The sequence below is a fragment of the Phocoena sinus genome, chromosome 9 (genome assembly GCF_008692025.1).
Source record: "Phocoena sinus isolate mPhoSin1 chromosome 9, mPhoSin1.pri, whole genome shotgun sequence".
NCBI classification, from domain to species: domain Eukaryota; kingdom Metazoa; phylum Chordata; class Mammalia; order Artiodactyla; family Phocoenidae; genus Phocoena; species Phocoena sinus.
In genome coordinates this window covers 105,515,549-105,536,735 of record NC_045771.1, presented here as the reverse complement: position 1 = coordinate 105,536,735, position 21,187 = coordinate 105,515,549, and the positions used below count along the sequence as shown (strand labels likewise).

At 37.8% G+C, this 21,187-nt stretch overlaps 1 pseudogene; it reads right to left on the bottom strand.

The window, feature by feature from the left end:
• Positions 1-8,599: 8,599 nt before the first annotated feature.
• Positions 8,600-8,718, bottom strand: LOC116759923 (annotated as a pseudogene).
• Between the last annotated feature and the right edge of the window lie 12,469 nt (positions 8,719-21,187).

Genomic DNA, 21,187 nt, shown 5'->3' with positions numbered 1-21,187 from the left:
AACTAAAATGGCTCACCAGGGGAATATAAAAATTGCCTGGACTTGACTACACCAAAACCAGAGCAAATCTAGAGACAGTCTGAAAGACTTCATCTAAAGGTCACCATAGGTGGTGACTTTTTAGATGCAACCCTAAAGTCTCACCCCATAGAAGAAATACTTGTTTAAAAAACTTCATTAAATGATAAACTTCTGTGAAGACAATACAAAAAGAATGAGAAGATAAACAGAGACTGGAGAAAATTTTTGCAAAAGACACAATGAATAAAGGAATGCTATTCAAAATTTACAAAGAACTCTTAAAGCTCAATAATAAGGAAATGAAAAACCTAGTGAAAAAATCGGTCAAAGGCTTAGTAGACAACTAAGCAAAGAAGATCTACAGATGACAAATAAGCATATGAAAAGATGTTCATCAGGGAAGTACAAATTAAAACAGCAATGAGACACCACTACACACCTATCAGAATTCCCAAAATCCAAAACACTGACACCAAATGCTGACGATGTGGAGCAGCAGGAACTCTCATTGCTGGTGGGAATGCAAACTGGTGCAGCCATTTTGGAAGACAGTTTGGAAGTTTCTTACAAAACTAAATATAACTAAATAAAACTATGAGGTATCAAGCCACAAAAAGACATGACAGAACCGTAATTGCATATTAGTAAGTGAAAGAAGCTAATCTGAAAAGATACATACTATATGATTCCAACTATATGACATTCTGGAAAAGGCAAATCTATGGAGACGGTTAAAAGATCAGTGGTTGCCAGGGGTTGGGGAGTGGAAGGGTGGAGTACAGAGAACTTTTAGGGGAAGAAACATACTGTGTGATGCCATAATGATGGATACATGCCATCATACAATTGTCCAAATCCACAGATTGTACACCACCAAGAGGGAACTATAATGTGAACTACAGACCTTATAGATTCTGATGTATCAATGTAGGTTCATAAACTGCAGCAAATATGTCACTCTGATGCCGGATATTATAATGAGGTAGGCTAAGTATGTATGGGGGCAGGAAGTGTATGGGAAATCTGTGTACCTACCCCTCCATTTTTCTGTGAACTTAAAAGTGCCATAAACACAGAAGGTCAAGGAAAGAAGGAAGGAAGGAAAGGAAGCAAGGAAGAAAGAAAGAAAGAAAGAAAGATAGGAAGGAAGAATGAAAGGAAGAAAGAACGAAAGAAAGAAAAGAGGGAGGAGGGAGGAAGCAAGGGGTAAGGAAGAGAAAGAGGGAGGGAGGGAGGAAAAAAGGGTCAACTGGATTAGCCTGTGTCTGCATTTGAGTCTAGCATCTATTGAATTATTTATTTATCATGAATCAACTTTTCAAAAAAGTTCATTGAGCACCCACTGTGTCCTAAGTTCCTAGGTACCATTTCAGGTAATCAGCATGCAAATATAATGCATCTACCCAGCATCTGTTACAACAGATGCTGTAAAATTTAGTGTCTATTTTCCTTTCAACTTCTACTTAAGTCAAATTCAGCTTCTTAATATATTTTTAAGTCCCAATACAATTGCTGCAATGTCAGTTCCCCATAAAAGTAAATTTAACATGTATAATCAAGTATTAAAAACACATATAAAACACACTCCAACAATATTTCAAGGTGCAAAGGCTCAATAAAAAATTAATTTACAGAGCTTTAATTAAGATGTTACCTTCACTATATACATCCAATCTCATTCTCTCCAGTTAAGATCTATCTATCTTCCTTTTTTAGAAAATATAATGCCACTGTATTAGTCTTGCTCTGCCATAAAAAAACATTATGTATATATATCAAGTGGTTAAACAACAGAAACACAGAAATTTATGTTGTCACAGTGCTGGACTGGAAGTCCAAGATCAAGGTGCCAGTAGCATTTGTGTCTAGTGACAGCTCTCTCCCCAGATTGCAGGGCTGCCATCTCCCTGTGTCCTCACATGGCAGAGGGAGAAAACTCTACTGTCTCCCTCTTCTCACAAAGGCACCAGCCCTATCATAATAGGGATCCCTTCATTCATTACCTCCTAAAGACCCCTTCTCCAAGTACAGTTATATATAGAGTTAGAGCTTCAGCATATGAATTTAGGGGGAAACACAATGACCACAAAGGAGAGGACACCACAGAAGTAGAGGAGATAAAATTTGGGAAGCTAGGAAGCAGGAGGACAAGTCCTATCCAGTTTAGCAGTCAGAGGACAGCACAGCTCTTTGGTGGGGCAAGTGTAGATCCTTTATTTTTACCATAGATGATTAAAGCACTTGTGGTAGAAGCACCAAGAACCTGAAATACGGAGGAACAGTTTCAAGTCATTTCAGAAAAAGGTTGCTAAACGCCTTTACCTGCTACATGTTGCTTGTTGACCATCCTTCCCCCTCCAGCAAATACAAGGCTTGTTCTCTAAAGAAGGTAGTCAGATGACCTCTGTACTTGGGACTCCAGGCACAGGGGAGGGCCGAAGTACCCCAGCTAAATCAAAGGACTAAATGTTCATCTATATACGAGTGCTGCACGCAAGTCCTAGACCACTGAAAGCTAGCCCACCACTGTCCAAACAGGAGATTGAAGACTCTTCCTGGAGAACTCACCATGCTGAAAAAGAACAGAGAATCTCCAGCAAAAAGCCTCCCTGATCATCCCAAGTGAAGCTCAGAGACAGGAAACCCTCTTCGCATCCAATGTTCAGAATATTATGTCAGTTTTTCAACTGTTCATTCTTACTCAAGAGAAGACTTTCAAGTTTTTCCAGTATATCAGCATATCCTATTTCTTGGATAACACAAGTATAAAGAAACAGGATAAAAATCTAGACACATGAAGGAAATGAAAAACTACAGGAAGAAAAATTTGAAAACTATAATAGCAGGATTTTTTAAAAAGATAACTCTCTAAGAACAACAAAGAAAACCTTTGAAAATTAAAGCCATGATAAAAAATAAAGTAAAAGTTAAATCAAAAGAAGATGTGGAAAATAAGGTTGATGTATTATCTCAGAAAATAAAGCAAAAAGTAAAAGAGATGATAAAGACATGGGAAATTTTTTTCAAGTGAAGAAAGAAAAGGTAAACACATGAACACCAGCTTTCAAATAATAAGAAAAAAGAGAAGATACATTTTGATGAATAATTCAAAACAATGTCTCAGGACTTAATGAAACCACACTCCTTCTTGGGTGGGACTTGAACTCACGGCTGGGAACCCACCCACACCTCAGATTGGGTTTGAACCTACGATCCCTGACTAGGAACTCGAACCCACTGTCTTTTGATTGAAACCACTCACCTGGTGTCAGGACTTACAGAAGCTCAGGTTCTTTTGTTTCATCCCGGAAAGAATTCAGAGTGAGGCAAAGAGGCAGGCAAAGAACAAGTTTATTAGCATAGGATGCTTCTGATACCAGCTGGCAGGCAAAGGAATGCAGCCCTGAGAACAAAGAGGGCTACACTTTTATAATCAAAGAAAAAGTGTAGAGGGGAGAAGACCACCTTCTTCCTCATTCTTGGGCAGACATCAAGGCTTACATCATTAGTTCCTCCTTTGGCCCTATGTGATCTAAATGGGACTGCCATGGTACTACTTAAACCATATGTATATTAGCAAAAGTGTGGTGACATATACTAAAATATGGTAATTCATCTCAGGTTTCAGTATAATGTCCCCTTTCACCTAGTTTCTTTCCCCTTTCACCTATGTTCCTGTCTTGGCTACATGCAGAAGTGTTATTCTTCAAGGACCATTAATTCCCCAACTTCATGGAACAAGATTCAGAACCCATATCTGTTGTCTTGTGTTTTAACTCTCAGGGTTTGGGGATTGAGTGTCCCTGGCACTTGGATGCACTTTGTCTTCCTTCAACATAGTGTAGATTGTTGCTAATTTACTGGATTCTTCCCTTGAGTGGTCATTAGCTTACAGTAGTTTCCCAAACTCCCTTAAAATTCCCTTTGTGTTCTTAGTTCCCTAGTGGGATTTCTAAACTGACTAATTAATTATCCTATCCTATCCCTATCCTTAAGACCTTGGTTAGGCAGATTGAAAGGGTCCACAAAGCATTCAGAATGGACAGTTCAATAGACTGAAATGAAGGCATACCTTTAAGAAATTATATCAGACCCGGGACAAAGAGAAGATCCTTTAGATCTTTAGGATCCTTAGAAGGATCCTTAGATCCTATGGATCCTTAGAAGATCCATAGAGAGAAAAGATTGGACTCATCAACAGCAACATGAGGGCAAAAAGCAGTGCCTTCAAATTTCTGAAGACAGATAACTTCCTACCTGTAACTGTATTCCCAACCAAAGTATCAGTCAAGGGAGAGTAAAATAAGGCATGTTCAGATGGACGAGTTCTCAAAAAATGCACTTACCTTGCATCAAGATGCTCCCAGAGTGTATGTGCCATGGACAGAAGGAGGAATGCACGGGAAACAGGAAATAGGAGACCAAATAGAGGAGACAAGTAAAGGGAATCCCCAGTGACTGCCATAGAAAGGGACTGGAAATACGTGCAGAAAACTGTGCCTTGTGCCTCACTGAGGTGATCAGAAAGGCATAGAGAAATTTAGTGTGTGCTGATGATCTCCATGGTGACAAGCTGATGGGATGATAAGAAAAGATGTATTATCATAGTTAATCCAAAACCTGGTTCTTCTCTTTCACCAAAATGGTAGCAAGAGCTTTCTCTTCCTCATCAACCACAATGCCTCACATTAGAAATATAAGTTAATGCATTTTAAGCAATATAGGGAAAAAATGTGCAGAAGAAAATAGAGCATGTTTCATTCCAATAGATTATAAGGATGTTTCCATATTACTTTTTCTCTAATTGAGAGGAGCACACATATCTAAACAATCCCTGAGGCCAGAGGAAACTAATCCTGTAATTTTCCTGCTTGAATCACACCCTTAAATTCAATGTAGGGGTAACTGCAAACTCAAGTTACACAAAATAAGAAGGAAGAAAAGTGAATTCATGACACCAAAATGGGGCTCTGTTGCAGAAAAATAGAGTAATATAGGTCAGATGGATTTAAAAAAAAAAAAATATATATATATATATGTATATAATGTGAGAGCATATTCACAAAAAGGTGGAAAGCCTAAATACACCAATAATTAGAATTTGGAAATGTTATTTAAACATATATAAATATTCCAAAATAGACATTATCCTAGATACTTTCATGAGTGAGTTAATTTAGATGTTAGAGGAGCACAAAAAATTGCTTAAACATTTGCAGAAAAAACATATGTGATTAATACATTAAACCTTAATTAAATACATTGTGGATGGATTAAATAGATATTGTTAAAATAAATTATTGAAATAAATTATAGAAAAGCTACATGAAATATGACATGTGAAGGTGCAATGTACTATCCATGGTAATCTTTTAATGGAAATGTCTCTGTGAGCAAAATTTGAAGACTGGAAACATCCTAAAAGCATTTTGATCATGGAAGCCATAAGAATTCAGGCAAGATAACCCTTGTTTGTGTTTGGGGAAGGACACCATCTCTAATTTAAAGATGATAATAAACTAAGGAAGGTATTTTTAAATTTTATTTTTATTTATTTTATTTTCTTCCAGTTTTATTGAGATATAATTGACATATGGCCCTGTATGTTTAAGGTGTACAGCATAATGATTTGACTTACATACATCACGAAATGATCACCACAATAAGTTTAGTGAACATCCATAATATCATATAGGTACAAAATAAGGAAATTGAAAAAATAGTTTTTCTTGTGATGAGAACTCAGGATTTACTCTCTTAAAAACTCTCATATAGTGCTTCCCTGATGGTGCAGTGGTTGAGAATCTGCCTGCCAATGCAGGGGACACGGGTTCGAGCCCTGGTCTGGAAAGATCCCACATGCCACGGAGCAACTAGGCCCATGAGCCACAACTACTGAGCCTGTGCGTCTGGAGCCTGTGCTCCACAACAAGAGAGGCTGCGATAGTGAGAGACCCACACACTGCAATGAAGAGTGACCCCTGCTTGCCACAACTAGAGAAAGCCCTCACACAGAAATGAAGACCCAACACAGCCAAAAATAAATAAATTAATTAATAAATTAATTTTAAAAAACTTTCATATATAACATATAATAGTGTTGTTGTACATTTACATCTCTAGTACTTATTTATCTTATAACTGGCTATATATAGCTTGCAAATAATGCTGCTATGTACATAGGGGTGCATATTTCTTTTCTAATTATTATTTTCATTTTCTTCAGATAAATTCTCATGAGTAGAATTACTGGATCATATGGTAGTTCTATTTTTAGTTTTTGCAGAATCTCCATATTATTTTCCATAATAGTTGCACCAATTTACATTCCCCCCAACAATGCACAAGGATTCCCTTTCTCCACATCCTTACCAACACTTGTTATTTGTTGTCTTTTGATGATGGTCATTCTGACAGGAGTGATATCTCACAGTGGTTTTGATTTGCATTTCCCTCATGATTAGTTATGTTGAGAATCCTTTCATTTAATTGTTGGCTGTTGATATGTCTCCCCTAGAGAAATGTCTATTCATATCATCTGCCCAATTTTTAATCCAGTTGTTTGGGGGGAGAGGTTGACATATATTTTCATTATTGTTTATTGTCCTTTGTATATTTTGATTATTAATACCTTATCAAATATTTGCAAATATCTTCTCCCATTCAGTAGGAGGACATTTCATTTTGTTAATAGTTTCCTTTGCAGTGCAAAAGCTCTTTAGTGTGATGTAGCCCCATTTATTTATTTTTGCTTTTGTTTCCCTTGCCTGAGAAGACATCCAAAAAATTAACAAAGACTGATGCCAAGAAAAGGCACTGCCTATGTTTTCTTCTAGCAGTTTTATGGTTTCAAGTCTTATATGTAAGTCTTAATCCACTTGGAATTCATTTTTGTGCATGGTGTGAGAGAGTAGCCCAGTTTGATTCTTTTGCATGTAACTCCAGTCTCCCCAACACTATTTGTTGAAGAGACTGTCTTTTCCCTATTGTATATTATTTCTGCCTTTGTCATAGTATAATTGCCCCTAGGTGTGGTTCATATCTGGGCTCTGTATTCTGTTCCATTGAGCTATGTGTCTGTTTTTGTACAGTACCATACTGTTTTGATAACTGTAGCTCTATAGTATAGTTTGAAATCAGGAGCAGTCTATTCTCTGACCCCAAGTAAACCTTGGAGGAATGGACATTTGCCTGAAGCTCCTTGACAGCTCCTTCTCATTTAGCCCAGTGCTGAGTACCATCAAATGATCTTACAGACTCAGCTCCTCATCTTCAATTGAGTTTACTCCTGGTGGTAATGGACGAATTCAGTAAGATAAAGCAGGCAATGTTTCTAAAGGTAATTAGCACACAGTAAATCTCAATAAAGAGTAGTTATTGCCCTTCACTTCCCTCATCTTCCAGTTACAAATACTTTCCCTTTTAATCCACCCCACAATTAACATGTCAAGACATGAGGCCATAATTTGAGCAGCCAGTTCATTCTGTACAACATATCCAAGAAGGAGATGTCACTAAGAGAAGGAAATAAGTGACCTCAATAAATAACAAAGATGGATGTACCTTCCAAATGCTAAGCCCTCACCTGGGGAGCAGCCCACAAACTCCAAAGAGCAGTTCATCAACAGGGTTGTCAGACCCAAGCAGAGAGTGCAGGCACTTTCATTCTGCTAGATACTTATGTCTCTGGCTTGTGGTTTGTGTCTTCTTATTTGAACCTATGTTTCTCTATTTGCCTCAGTAGGAAAATCCCTCTCAAATGCTTTTTTCATCACTCAGAGCACCTGTCACATAAAACTAAGAGACAGTCCCTGCATTTCTCTTTCCATCAAATTGAAAATGGAAATTAAAAATGAAGGAATGGTCTGTTTACTCTTTGTTTTCAACTGTTTCACAGAGGTACTATTGTGGGACATAAAATTATGTTTTATTAATATTTTGTCTATCTTTTATTTTATGAAGTTAATTTTGAATGTCTTGCTTCTAATATTGTATCATGTTACTTAAATACATTTCTGAACTGTGAAGTATCCATTTATATGTTACTATTTAGTTTTTTATGATAATATTTAATGGATAGTTTAATAATAGGAGATGAAAAAGTTAAGCTGGCTTTTCATAAATATTTAAGAGGTTTGTACTTTTTCAAACTCCTTTAATTGAAAAAAAAATCAGCCTATAAACGTCTATGGAAATCCATTTTTCACTCCCGTTAAATTTGGAAAAATTATGAGTTTAATGTGTTTATTTGTGCTAATTGGCATTTTAAAAAATTTTATTTATTTTAGTTTTGGCTGCATTGGGTCTTTGCTGCTGCATGTGGGCTTTTCTCTGGTTGCAGTGAATGGGGGCTACTCCTCACTGCAATGTGCAGACTACTCATTGCAGTGGCTTCTCTTCATGTGGAGCATGGGTTCTAGGCACACGGGTTTCAGTAGTTGTGGCACACGGGCTCAGTAGTTGTGGCTCACAGGGTTAGCTGCTCTGTGGCATGTGGGATCTTCCCGGACCAGGTCTTGAACCCGTGTTCCTGCATTGGCAGGTGGATTCTTAACTACTGTGCCAACAGGGAAGCCCAAGCCTATAGCACCCAGTATTCCCAGGTAGTTTCCCATCCAAGTACTAACCAGGCTCGACCCTGCTTAGCTTCTGAGATCAGATGAGATTGGGCTCATTCAGTGTGGTATGGCCATAGACTAATTAGCATTTTAATTCAAACATTCCCTTGCTTTCTGGGAAAATAAAAGACTTTAAAATCTTCAAGAATCAGAAGATGACAAAAATTTTAAAGTTAGGTTACTCAAATAAATTTTTCTAGTAGGCAGTACTTGTTAACATCTGTGTGCTTTGGATATGGCAGACAGTGTGACAATCACTTATTTATACTATTTCATTAAGTCTGTGTACTCATTTCATTAAGTCTGTGGGATGAGTAGCAGCATTCTTGTATTCTCAATGTCATTTATGAGGTAAGGAAACAGAGCACTGCAAATAAAATAATTTGCCTAATCATTCAGTTGGTATTAAGGTAACTCAACGTATAGAATATGGCTTCATTGCCTTTGCAATGTAATATCTTGTTAACATGTAGTATATCAACTAACACATTTCCAAAATTCATGGGAAACCAAGTGGAAAATATTGAGGAACCTCAGAATGTAATAATGAAATTACATGTAAATGGTCTTCTCTCTGGATGTTTTTGCTTTTAAACTGTACCTGGCATCCCTGTATAGCAAACACACTAAGGCACAGAGGATGTGTGTTATCTGCCCAAGGGTGCCCAGCTTCTCAGCAGCAGAGCATGTGACCACAAGTGCAGCTTTCACAGAAACTGGGGGAAATTGTAACTGCTCCAAATCTTGTTTGGTTTATGTCTTTTCTGCCAGGAGATTGATTTTCACACTAGAAATGAAAGACAGTTATAGGAAAAAGGAATTCTCAGTTGAGATAGGGGAGAAGTTTAAGGAAACATCTTTCTTGAGATGCATTTCTGCCCCAAGACCCTGGAGATGACCTCACCTCTCCAGACAAGGAGAAAACATGTGACCCAGATGGTCAGGGTGGGGCTGGCAATGTTTCAGGAAGAGTAAAGAGCTGGAAAACAGGAGAAATGAAAGGAACAGGCACATCGATTAAACAGATCACGGGAAGCATGGCTTGTTTGACTCTGGAAAAGGCAGTGGTGACAACCAACCTGCATCGAAATCAAGCAAATAGAGCGACTCAACACTCCTTTGCCTGGGATTTCCCCTGGGCAGCTAAGTGGTGCGGGTGCCCTTCATCACCTGCGCACCCTGGCCCAGACACTGTGCTGAATGCTGTGTACTAAGGTCACTAACTACACAGACTTCAAAGCTTGATCTCACCCCTTTCTTTGTGCCTCTTCTGGACCCCAGTCAGGGAGTCAGAACGGGCCCACATTTCTATTGGAATGCTGGTGTTAACTTTATGAATGCAGCACAGTATCATCACTTCCTATCAGCATTTTATAGATGAGAAAATGAGGCTCAGAAAACACCTCCCTCTGCTAGAGTAGGAGTGGGGGTCAGGGTGGGTGTCTTTCTCTGAGTACAGGGCCTGTAAGCAAGGTGTGTGGTGGAAGTTCCAGGTAGATTGGAGGAAAGTGCTAGAGCTTGTGTCACTGCATTTAAGCAAGAGGTTGGCAGTGTAGTTTACTTTATTTTGTAATTTTTTTCTTTTTTAAGGGCAAGGAGAAATGTGAGCTGGGTGAGAGCACAGAAAGGAGGGTTTATAAGAGTTGGATACTCTAACCTGAAAGCCAGTGTCAACCACTGTTCACTTCTCCACAGAAGTGGTTCTCAAACTCACCTGGAAGGCTTTTTAGCACACAGAGTCGTGGGCATTAACCCCAGAGACCCTTGCTGGCTAGGTCTGGTGTGGATCCTGAGAGTCTGCATTTCTCACAAGCACATGCCAATGCTGTTGGTCTAACCACACCTTGAGAATCACTGCCCTTCAGGACATGTATGGGCTTTGCCATGTCCTACGTGACATTCTGATGGGAACGGAGCTTTTGAAAGTTCACTATTCAAATTCATGATAAAAGGTTTTTATAAAAACATATTCTTCCAAACACAGGAAATATGATCCAATCACAAACAAGGTAAAGAAGTAGATATAAACATAAGAGTCCTGACCTTACATATATATGTTTTCTAACTGCCATTTTATTTTTGTTCTTGTCATCATGCTCAAAATGCTTTGCTGAAAAATGTTTCTCAGACACAGAAGATAAGAATTATTTTGTTAAGACTTTCGTATGACTGTCAAAACAGGTAATACTATACTTTGGCTTAGTGTAATGTCCAGAATGAAAGAGAAAACTTGGAACTTGGAAGTATCCTTTGGAGGAGGGCTGATCACATTTATAGATAACACTAAAATAAGTTTATTTGTGTCTGTCTGTGTGAGCAAAGAGGAAAATATAACATTCCAGAATCAGATTTCTAATACTTTAGAACATAAGAGGGCAAGGTAGGAGAAAAGGAGACAGAACCAGAGTTACTGAAAGATTATGTAAAGTATCAAAATTCAATTTTACAAGCACCTAGAGGGGTGGGATAGGGAGGATGGGAGGGAGATGCAAGAGGGAGGAGATATGGGGATATATGTATACGTAGAGCTGATTCACTTTGTTAAGAAGCAGAAATTAACACACTATTGTAAATCAATTATACTCCAATAAAGATGTTAAATAATAATAATAATTTAAAAATTTACAAGGTACAGTGACTCAGTTTGGATTTTTAAAATACTTAGGGAGGCAAAATTGGATAAATAACAGAGGAAACACTAGGCACACAACTTGGTGTTTGTCATTTATATTTCTCTCCAGTAAGTCAATAGCACGCATGTGCTGCCTGAGAGGAAGACTTTCCCGAAGAGGCCTTTCCCTAAGATCCCCCAGAAGACACTGGGGCCAAGGAGGAAAGATCTAATATCACAGGGAATGAGGTGAGAAGGATGTTCTGTCTCCATAATTGCAGAACATGGCATAGTTTCTTCCCCCTGAAGGTTTCCAGAAAGCACCCTTTGTGCCTTGGGAAAGCTCAGTGTCTGTGTAACATCTGAGGCAGCAGTGCCAGAGGGAAACCAGCTCTAACCTTCTGGGAATAACTAGCCGGAAGTGACTCGTCAGGAAACACTGAAACAGTTATTGAGGTACCTTCATCTCTATACTAAGGTTGCTGTTTATATTTTTTTGTTTTGTTTTGTTTTCTTGATTTCATCAAGTTCCAACCACTGTTGGGTACTTAGTGAAAAGGATTCCTTCTTTTGTGGAGTTTACATTCTGGTGGCAGGACTGGCAATTAACCAAGGCATACGATGAAGGACCACGGACCACGGACCACCAACATGGCAGGGCTCCATGTCCACGTCAGGAAAGCTCCAGGCAGGTCTGAAGACAGCAGAAGTGTTCATAGCGGACGTCACCACAGGGTACAGAATAGAAGGGAAAGTTTTAAGCTACCAGGAGGGCAAAGTGTATTACTTAACATGTAATAACACCATTACTGTAAGTAACAACTCACTGTTGATTGCTCAGTTTGGTTTGTGGTATTTTGTTTATGAATGTTGCATCCATCTTCATGAATGAGCTTGGTCTGAAGTTTTCCTTTCTTGGTTGGGTTTTGGTACAGAGGATGTGCTGACCTCATAAAATCTGTTGAGAAGGGTTTCCAGTTTCTGGTTTTCTATTCTTAGAAGGGTTTGTAGTAACTTGTTCATTTCTAACTTAAGGGTTTGATACAGGCCACCAAGGTAGCCATCTGTTAATATACCACAACATGTCCCATCATACAATGCAACACTGCACTGTACCCCCCCATCCTGCACCTCACTGTAGTGTACCACACCACACCACACCACCATAATATCCATTAAGGCTAAAAACTAAGTTGGTGAATTAATAGTAGGAACAAACTTCTTTAATTTCATAGAGAATATGGACCAAAAACATTATAGTATTTATACTGATAGGATATTGAAAAATTTCCCTTTGAGATTAGAAGTGAAACATAGATGCTAACCATCACACTTCTATTTGATATTATATTTCAAGTACTAGCCATGGCAGCAAGAAAGGTAATCATGCAATGTTTATGAGAACTGGAAGTATCATGTCATAGATGACATGATAATGATTTTGGAATTAATATGTGAGGTGAGCAAGGTTGCAGGATATAAGTTCAATATACAAATTCAACTGTGTATTTCTGAACAAAAATTAAAATGTGTCTTTTATAAAAACACAAAAATATTAAATATCTAATAATGCATGTAAACAAAATTTATATGTTCTCTATTCAATTTTTACCAAACTAATTTATAACCTTAAAGGCAATCCAAAACAAAATATGAGTATATGTTTATTTGTGAAAATAGACAAGCTGATTCTAGGGTTTATATGGAAATGCAAAAGATCAAGAAAAGCCTAGATCATCTTGATAAAAAAGAAGAAAAATATAGGGGAACTTACTTTATCAAATATCAAGTCTTTTATAAAGGTACAATAAAGACACTGTGATATCAGCTGACAAATTCTTCAGTGGAACAGAATGGAAAGCCCAGAAACAGATCTACATATGTCTGGACACCTGTCCCTGATGAAGATGACACTTCAGAGCAGGGGTAAAGGATGGTTTTTCCAATAAATTGATATCTATTGGATATCAATGAGGTAGAAAGGAGAACGGAGAACTTGACTTTTGGGCATATCATACAAAAAATGAATTTCAGGTGCTTTGAAAACCACATAAAAATGTAATATACTTAAGCTTAGAAAAGATAGCATAAATGAATATATGCAAGACCTTGAGTAGATTTCACAAACAAAAAACACAGCATTAGTAGTAAAAGAAAATATTTATAAATTATACTCCATTAATAAAAATAATTCTCATCAAAATGTATCACTAAGTGGTTGAAAATTTGAGCCACTAAGAGTGAGAAGTTATTTGTAATAATTATAACCAAGCACCTCCAAATTACCATACCTCCTGAGTTTCTCCAAGAGTAAGCACTATAAGTAGCTATTAACCAGTTAGAACATTTTTGTGACTTTGGGTTAGACAAATATGTCTAACACATGTCACAAAAAGCATAGCATATAATTTAAAAAATGAGATGAATTTTATCAAAATTAAAACATTTTCACTCTCCACACCATTGTAAAGCAATTATGCTCTAACAAATATGTTAGAAAAAAAAAAAAACCAACAACTTCACTCTTAAAGCTACTGTTAAAGAAAAAGATAAGCACAGGCAAGGAGAATATATTTACAAAGTATAAAACTAATAAAAATTAACTCCTATAACTTCATAATAATTCCAATAAAAATATAAGCAAAAATTTGAACAAACACATCACTATATATATATATATATATATATATATATATGATTGCCCAGTAAGGACATGAAAAGCATCTCAACCTTGTGAGTCATCAAGAATTCGAATGAAACCACAGTGAGATTCCTCTGCACACTACTAGTACGACTGTATTGTAAAACACTAGAATATGTGTTGGTGAGGAGGTGGACCACCCAGAACTCTCATTCATTGCTAGTGAGCAGGTGTAACAGTCTGGCCACTTTGGAAAACTGTTTGCTAATTTTAAAAATGTAATTAAGTGCTTAATATGTGGCAGCCATTCCACTCCTAGGTATATACTCAAGAGAAATAGTTCATCTTCTGTTTATAATTTGTATATCTTTTGCAGGTAATATGACTCTTTTATACTTAATTTATTATAAGCAGTTCAAACTCACATATTCATGCCCAAATATATCTTCAGACACATCTTGTTTAGACTACTTAATTTTTGTAAGAAGCTGTCATCCTTACCTTATATTTTAAAATCTATTTAATCTTTAAATATGTTATACAAAACATAGTATGTAGTGTGTATATATACTTTTAAGAATAATAAATACTAATGTGCCAACAACATAAAAAAGAGAAATAAAAACATACGTAACACTATACTTGAGTTATGATAGTCAAAAACTGGAAACACCCAAATGTCTATTAATAGGTGAGTGGATAAATACATTTTGATACATATAATAGAATTGGACACTGTTTCCAAACGTAGTCTCAATACTATATGTATATTCTATATACATTTGAATACTACTCAGCAATAAAAAATAAACCAACTACCGATCATAGCATGTATGAAGCAAAGCCAAACATAAAGGAACACAGAGAACAAAGTCAAACATAAAGGAATGTACATTGTTTAATTCCTCTTGTGTGAAATTTAGAAAAGGCAATCTATTCTGTTAGCCAGAGAACAGCATAGAGATTAATTAGAGCTTTGTGGGGAGTGTATTGACTGGGAAGGGGCACAGGGGAAGAGTTATGGAGGGAAATATTCCATATCTTGACTGTGGTGGTGATTCATACCCTTCATTACATAAAACTCATTGAACTGTAGGCACACTTAAAACAGATTCTGTTTATCGTATGTAATTATACCTTAATAAAAGTGCTTACGAAAGTCAAGACATTTGTAAATAATCGGTTCGAAAAGAATGAAGTTAAATTAAAGAAGTGAATATAATGTCATTGACTTTCCTGCACAGCCCTCACTTTGCAGAACACTGTCCAACATCATAGATGTCTTGGTGGCTACTCACTATTCTGTATAACTCATCTTCATGAATACGCCTCACTCAGGTACTTGGATTTTTTTTTTTTGAAGTATAGTTGATTTACAATGTTGTATCAAATATTTTGATCTTAATCTTCTACTTTTCCAGCCTGGACTGATACCAATAACTACAACCTGCCTGTCATCATGCTTTCCTCTGTCTTATCTCTTCTCCCACTTCCTTTATGGTCACCATATACTTTGTAGCATATTTGAGTTGCCATAAACTTTAGTTATTCGACGTTTGTATTACATGCTCTTTGGACATTGGCCTGGTTAGACTGCCACTTAGTCATGACTTCTTCTCTTTCCCCATGTGGCCATGTAATTATTGTTCCTGCATGGATGGAAAGAGAACATCCAAATGATGATGATTCATTAGGGAAAAACAGTTATCATGCAAATAATATTTAAAATATTAATCAGTAGAGTTCCATTATCTGCTTGCTACAGATTTGAATCAAAGAATACAGTTGAAAAAGATGATATTATCCTTATCCACCTTATCCACTGAAACTCACTAAAAGCATTTGCTCTTTCTAATGACACCATAGAAAAAATACAACACTAACAAAGGTGATGTCTTGTCGTTTAACGTGATTTTCCCTCACTAGTGATTTTGAAAAATCAGATTCTATTTTTTCCTGAACAAGATCATTATCTGCTGCTAGAAATTAACTAAGGTCCCCATAGAAGTCAAAGCATAGCTCATTGAAAATCAGAACATGTATGAAACTATTTCTTTAGAACAACACAGCTTAATTCTCTGTCTTAAGTGGCATCTGACTTGCACTTCTGGCACAGACTTTCCCAGGTTGTGGGAATAGAAAGAGATGAAAGTATCCCAGCAATATTGAAAATCAGAGCTTAACATTCAATGTCACTGTGAAGAATTTTTATTAACTACAAGGTCAAAAGATTTGACCTGAGAAGCATAATCAGTGGACTTCTCATGCCATGTCCTGGGAAAAAGCAAGTCAATCTGTCCCTCTTTTATCTTTTATTAGTGTCTTTATGTGGTTCCGAAATGCAAGATCTCCCTCTGTTGCAAGGCTGTAAATTTTTTTTGAGGTGTCTGTAACAGTCTCCTTCCCTTCCTTCAGCTCTCCAGACACGTGTGTCTGGATGTGTGCTCACACACGTCTTGGTGTGTGATTGTGGAAAGGGGAAATGATAGTTCTCACTCTGCCTTGGGACAGTGGTTCAGAAGGATGGAGGTCCCAGAGCATAACCTCTGACTTTGTAGAGAAAGTGGGGGCGGAGGGTGGGGTTCTATCCAAGTGGACAGTAAGGAAGGACAAGCACAGAGCTGTTGGCACATTCCCTGAGATGAGGTCCTCTCCCATCCTCCAAACACAGCTGTGAACATGCTAAAGACAGGGATACTTGAAAGCCATAACCCACCTGGCCTGCTCTCAAATTAGGCATCATGTAATTTAAAAAGTAGTATAAATAGTATTGCAAATAGCAGTAAATCTCGTAACATCCTGAAACTTCAGTCCTCATTTCCCTCTGTTCCCTCATTTGAGGAGTTTGGAGTTAACAATTTCCTACCCTACGCACAACACTTATTTCTCTTTGGGGATGACCAGGTGAAGGGCTTTGTTGGGTCAGACCTCAGAATATTCCTGATCTCTCTCCTGTGCACAAGCATCACTGTTCACTCCATCCTTTGGAATATTTATCCACCAAGGCTGGTGACAGAATGTAACACATCCTCTACTCTCTCTCCACCATTGGAGATGGCACCCACATTTGCCCACCTAGGACCATTGAAAATAAAGGTACTTTGCCCATTTTTCCCAAGGAACTAGAGAGTGAAATAGAAAGAATAGATAGATATAAAGAAAGAACAGATAATATATAAAGGACAAAAAATAGATTTCTAAGATATTAACCCTGGTCAATTTTTCCAACATTAATCTTTTTTTTTTTTTTTTTTTTTTTTTTTGCACAGGCTCCGGATGCGCAGGCTCAGCGGCCATGGCTCACAGGCCCAACCGCTCCATGGGCATGCGGGATCTTCCCAGACCGGGGCACGAACCCATGTCCCCTGCATTGGCAGGCGGACTCTCAACCACTGCGCCACCAGGGAAGCCCCAACATTAATCTTAATTGACAATGGTTGGTCTTGTTCTTAGGTTGAAATCTAAACCCCAAGGGAAGGACTTCCCGTCACACCCACCATCTATAACCCACAAGCAGAAGGTCCTTCTGATCAGCCCTCGACCTTACATCAGAGGCTGACACAGCACTTACAGCCCTTGGGGAACTCACTTATCTCATGACAGGGGCAAAAATCTCTGGTTCTGGAAGATCTAAACAAGGTCCACCAGGATCCATTTCCTTTGTCATCTCCACCTAGTGCTGCTCAGACCTCAGCTACTGGAAACCCAGTTTGGATTAATATTTAAGTTCTGTGTTTTCATTTATTTCTTCTTGGCTCCTGAGGAAAAACTTTTTAGATTCTTACATCCAGCACTTGGTGAGATTGTGTAGCACAGGGTCCAGGGAAAGCACATGATGCCAATGTTGGGGTAGGGGTGCAGTCACCAGGCTCTCTCTATGACATCAGCGTTTATGCTGCCTCTGTTCCTTATTCTCCAGAGCTAATCAGCCATCGAAAGGTCCCTTTGTGGCAACAGCAAGAATTAAAAATAGAGGTGAAAGGAAGGCAGAATTGACCACACTGAGGTTAAATAAAGGATGCTCAAAAATTGTTCTTCTGGTCCTTTCAACTATCCAATGTACTCTGTACTCCAATAATAATAAAATCTCAGGGAACAGGTTAGAAAATGATCTCTTTAGATATCAGTTTTCTCTTTGAAAAAAAGAAAGATGTAAGAAGATATATATTTCTCCACTGGACCTTTCAGATGTTGGACCTTCTAAGTCTGAAGGCAACAAAGGGATGGAGGGAATTTATGACCCCATGTCCCCAGGTTTAGCTCACACTGTACAAATGTAGAATCACTAGATGGCTTGGATCACACAGAAGCAGCCATTACTTCATCAAAGCTGCACAAAACATCTGTTCAAGATGTTTCCAAAAGCAATGTTTCCAGGGATAGCTTTAACACATAAGGGAAGAGAGCAATTAGGAGCCTGGATGGTAACTTTACCAGACTAACAGGAAACTCTCACCCCTGCTCTTGCTGGCTCATAAGACTTACAACTCTCTTCTGATAAGAGCAGAGAGTATCTGAGAGGGTCTTGGTGACTGAAGTCTTCAAATTCAGGAATTTAACATAAGTGACTGAAAACTGCTTCCTTTCAAAACCTGCACATCTCCAAATGGTGTTGATTTGTGTGTGTGTGCGCGTATGTGAAAAAAGTTTTATTGACATTTAATTATTATTATTATATTATTATTATTAATTTATTGACATTTAATTCACATATAAAATTCACCCACTGAGGAGAAAAGGGAACCCTCATACACTGTTGGTGGGCATGTAAATTGAGACAGCCACTATGGAGAACAGTATGGATGTTCCTTAAAAAACTAAAAATAGAATTACCATAGCACCCAGCAATCCCACTATTGGGCATATACCCTGAGAAAACCATAATTCAAAAAGAGTCATGTACCACAATGTTCATTGCAGCTCTATTTACAATAGCCAAGACATTGAAGCAACCTAAGTGTCCTTTGACAGATGAATGGATAAAGAAGATGTGGCACATATATACAATGGAGTATTACTCAGCCATAAAAAGAAACGAAACTGAGTTATTTTGTAGTGAGGTGGATAGACCTAGAGACTGTCATACAGAGTGAAGTAAGTCAGAAAGAGAAAAACAAATACCATATGCTAACACACATATATGGAATCTAAGAAAAAAAAGTGGTCATGAAGAATCTAGGGGCAAGATGGGGATAAAGACACAGACCTACTAGAGAATGGACTTGAGGACATGGGGAGGGGGAAGGGTAAGCTGGGACAAAGTGAGAGAGTGGCATGGACATATATACACTACCAAACATAAGGTAGATAGCTAGTGGGAAGCAGTCGTATAGCACAGGGAGATCAGCTCGGTGCTTTGTGACCACCTAGAAGGGTGGGATAGGGAGGGTGAGAGGGAGGGAGATGCAAGAGTGAAGAGATATGTGTATATATGTATACGTATAACTGATTCACTTTGTTATAAAGCAGAAACTAACACACCATTGTAAAGCACTTATACTCCAATGAAAATGTTAAAAAATATATATTTTGTTATATACATTAAAAAAAAGTTCACCCACTGAAAGTATGCAATTTCTTGGCTTTAGTATATTCACAGAGTTATCCAACCATCACTGCGACCTATTTTTAGGACATGTTCATCAACCAAATAAACAAAGCAGAGCCATTTTGCAGTCACTCTCTTTCCCTGCCAACTTCACCCCTTGGGAAGTACTGACTTTTCTGTCTCTATAGATGTACCTATTCTGGATACTTCATTAAAATGGAATCATACAATGTATGTACTTTTGTATCTAGTTTCTTCACATAGCAATGTTTTCCAAGTTCAATTTGTAGCATGTATCAGTGTTGAATTCCTTTTTATGAACAAGTAATGTTCCACTGTGTGGATATGCCACTTTTGTTTATCCATTCATCAGTTGATGAATATTTCTTGTAGGGCAGGTTTATTGGAGAAAACTCTCTTGGGTTTATTTTTTTATTTGTTTTTCTGAGAATGCCTTAATTTCTTCGTGGACTAATTCTACAGTCTATTTCCCTGTTGTGTGTGGTCACAGAGTCAGTTAGCTTGGTGGTCAGCTAATAAATGGGCAGAGATTTCCTTAAATGTCTTAAACCAATATGTTTTCCACCCATAGCCATGAGGATCTAAGAATGTGTCAGGATGTAGCTTAGACATTCACCTTACAACTTCACCTCATTCTCCTTTGCTTGCAAAAGACCATACATCAGACAGGTGAGAGACCAGGGCCCACTTGGTCAGTCTTACGTGTGTTCATTGTCCTGCTCTGGGCCTTCTAAATCCCCTACAATATGTCAGAACTGTCTACAGCCCTCTGTGGATATATCACTTGCCAGACTTTTTTTTTTTAAATTGTGGCTAGGCCTTTGTTTGCAACTGGTATCACAGGTTAAATAAGGTTAAATCATTGTTTAAACCGTTAACAACAGTTTGTCCTTTTTTAACCTGAGATACCAGCTGCAAACAAGGATACAAGGTTAAAAGTAAGGTTAAATCCCCTGTAAATAAGGCTTTTCCCCAGAGTTTTGATATTGACAGTGCTCTGCTGATGGGTTTTATGAGGAGCCCTAAGTCTTACCCTGGAGAGATTGCAAGGCTGCTGTTTGTCATGAGGGGGTGGAAGGAGGTGAAGCTGCAGAGCTGCGTACCTGCTGTTCTTACCCAAGTGATGAAGTTTTCCCGAGGTAAAGGCCCTTCAGATTGTTTCGGGCCAGTGGCTAATTCTGAGAGTTCTGAATAAAGTTAATTTTTATGCTTTCTGACAAGTTTCATTGCTTTTATAGGAAGAACAGATTTTTGTAAGTCCTTACACCACCATTCTGGAAGGCTTGCCCAGTTCTGGCTTTTCTTGCCTATGTAATTTAATGTGAAAATAATTAAACTTGAGAAGACCCAGCAGATGCAGAAGAAATCTCAGCATTTTTTGATGTTTGGAAAAGAATATAAAATGCTGATTTTTAATATCTTCATGTATAACGTAGGGAAAGGATGGCTAATTGAAAATATTTTTGTGAAGATTAAATAATTCTCTGCAGATAAAGTGTTCGGCATAGAAATTCAGTGGGTCTGATGTGCATATAAAGAGAAGTGCATGATAAGGATGAGGCTAGAAGTAGAAAAATATGGCTGTGTTGAGGGGTCTTCAGGGGCTTGAGGAGCCAGTAAATTTTATGATGCAGAGACAGAATATTAGCACATTTGTGCTAAAGAGAGAGTATTCTATTTGCAGTATAATATTTGAAAATTTATCATTTTGTCAAAAAAGTGTTTCT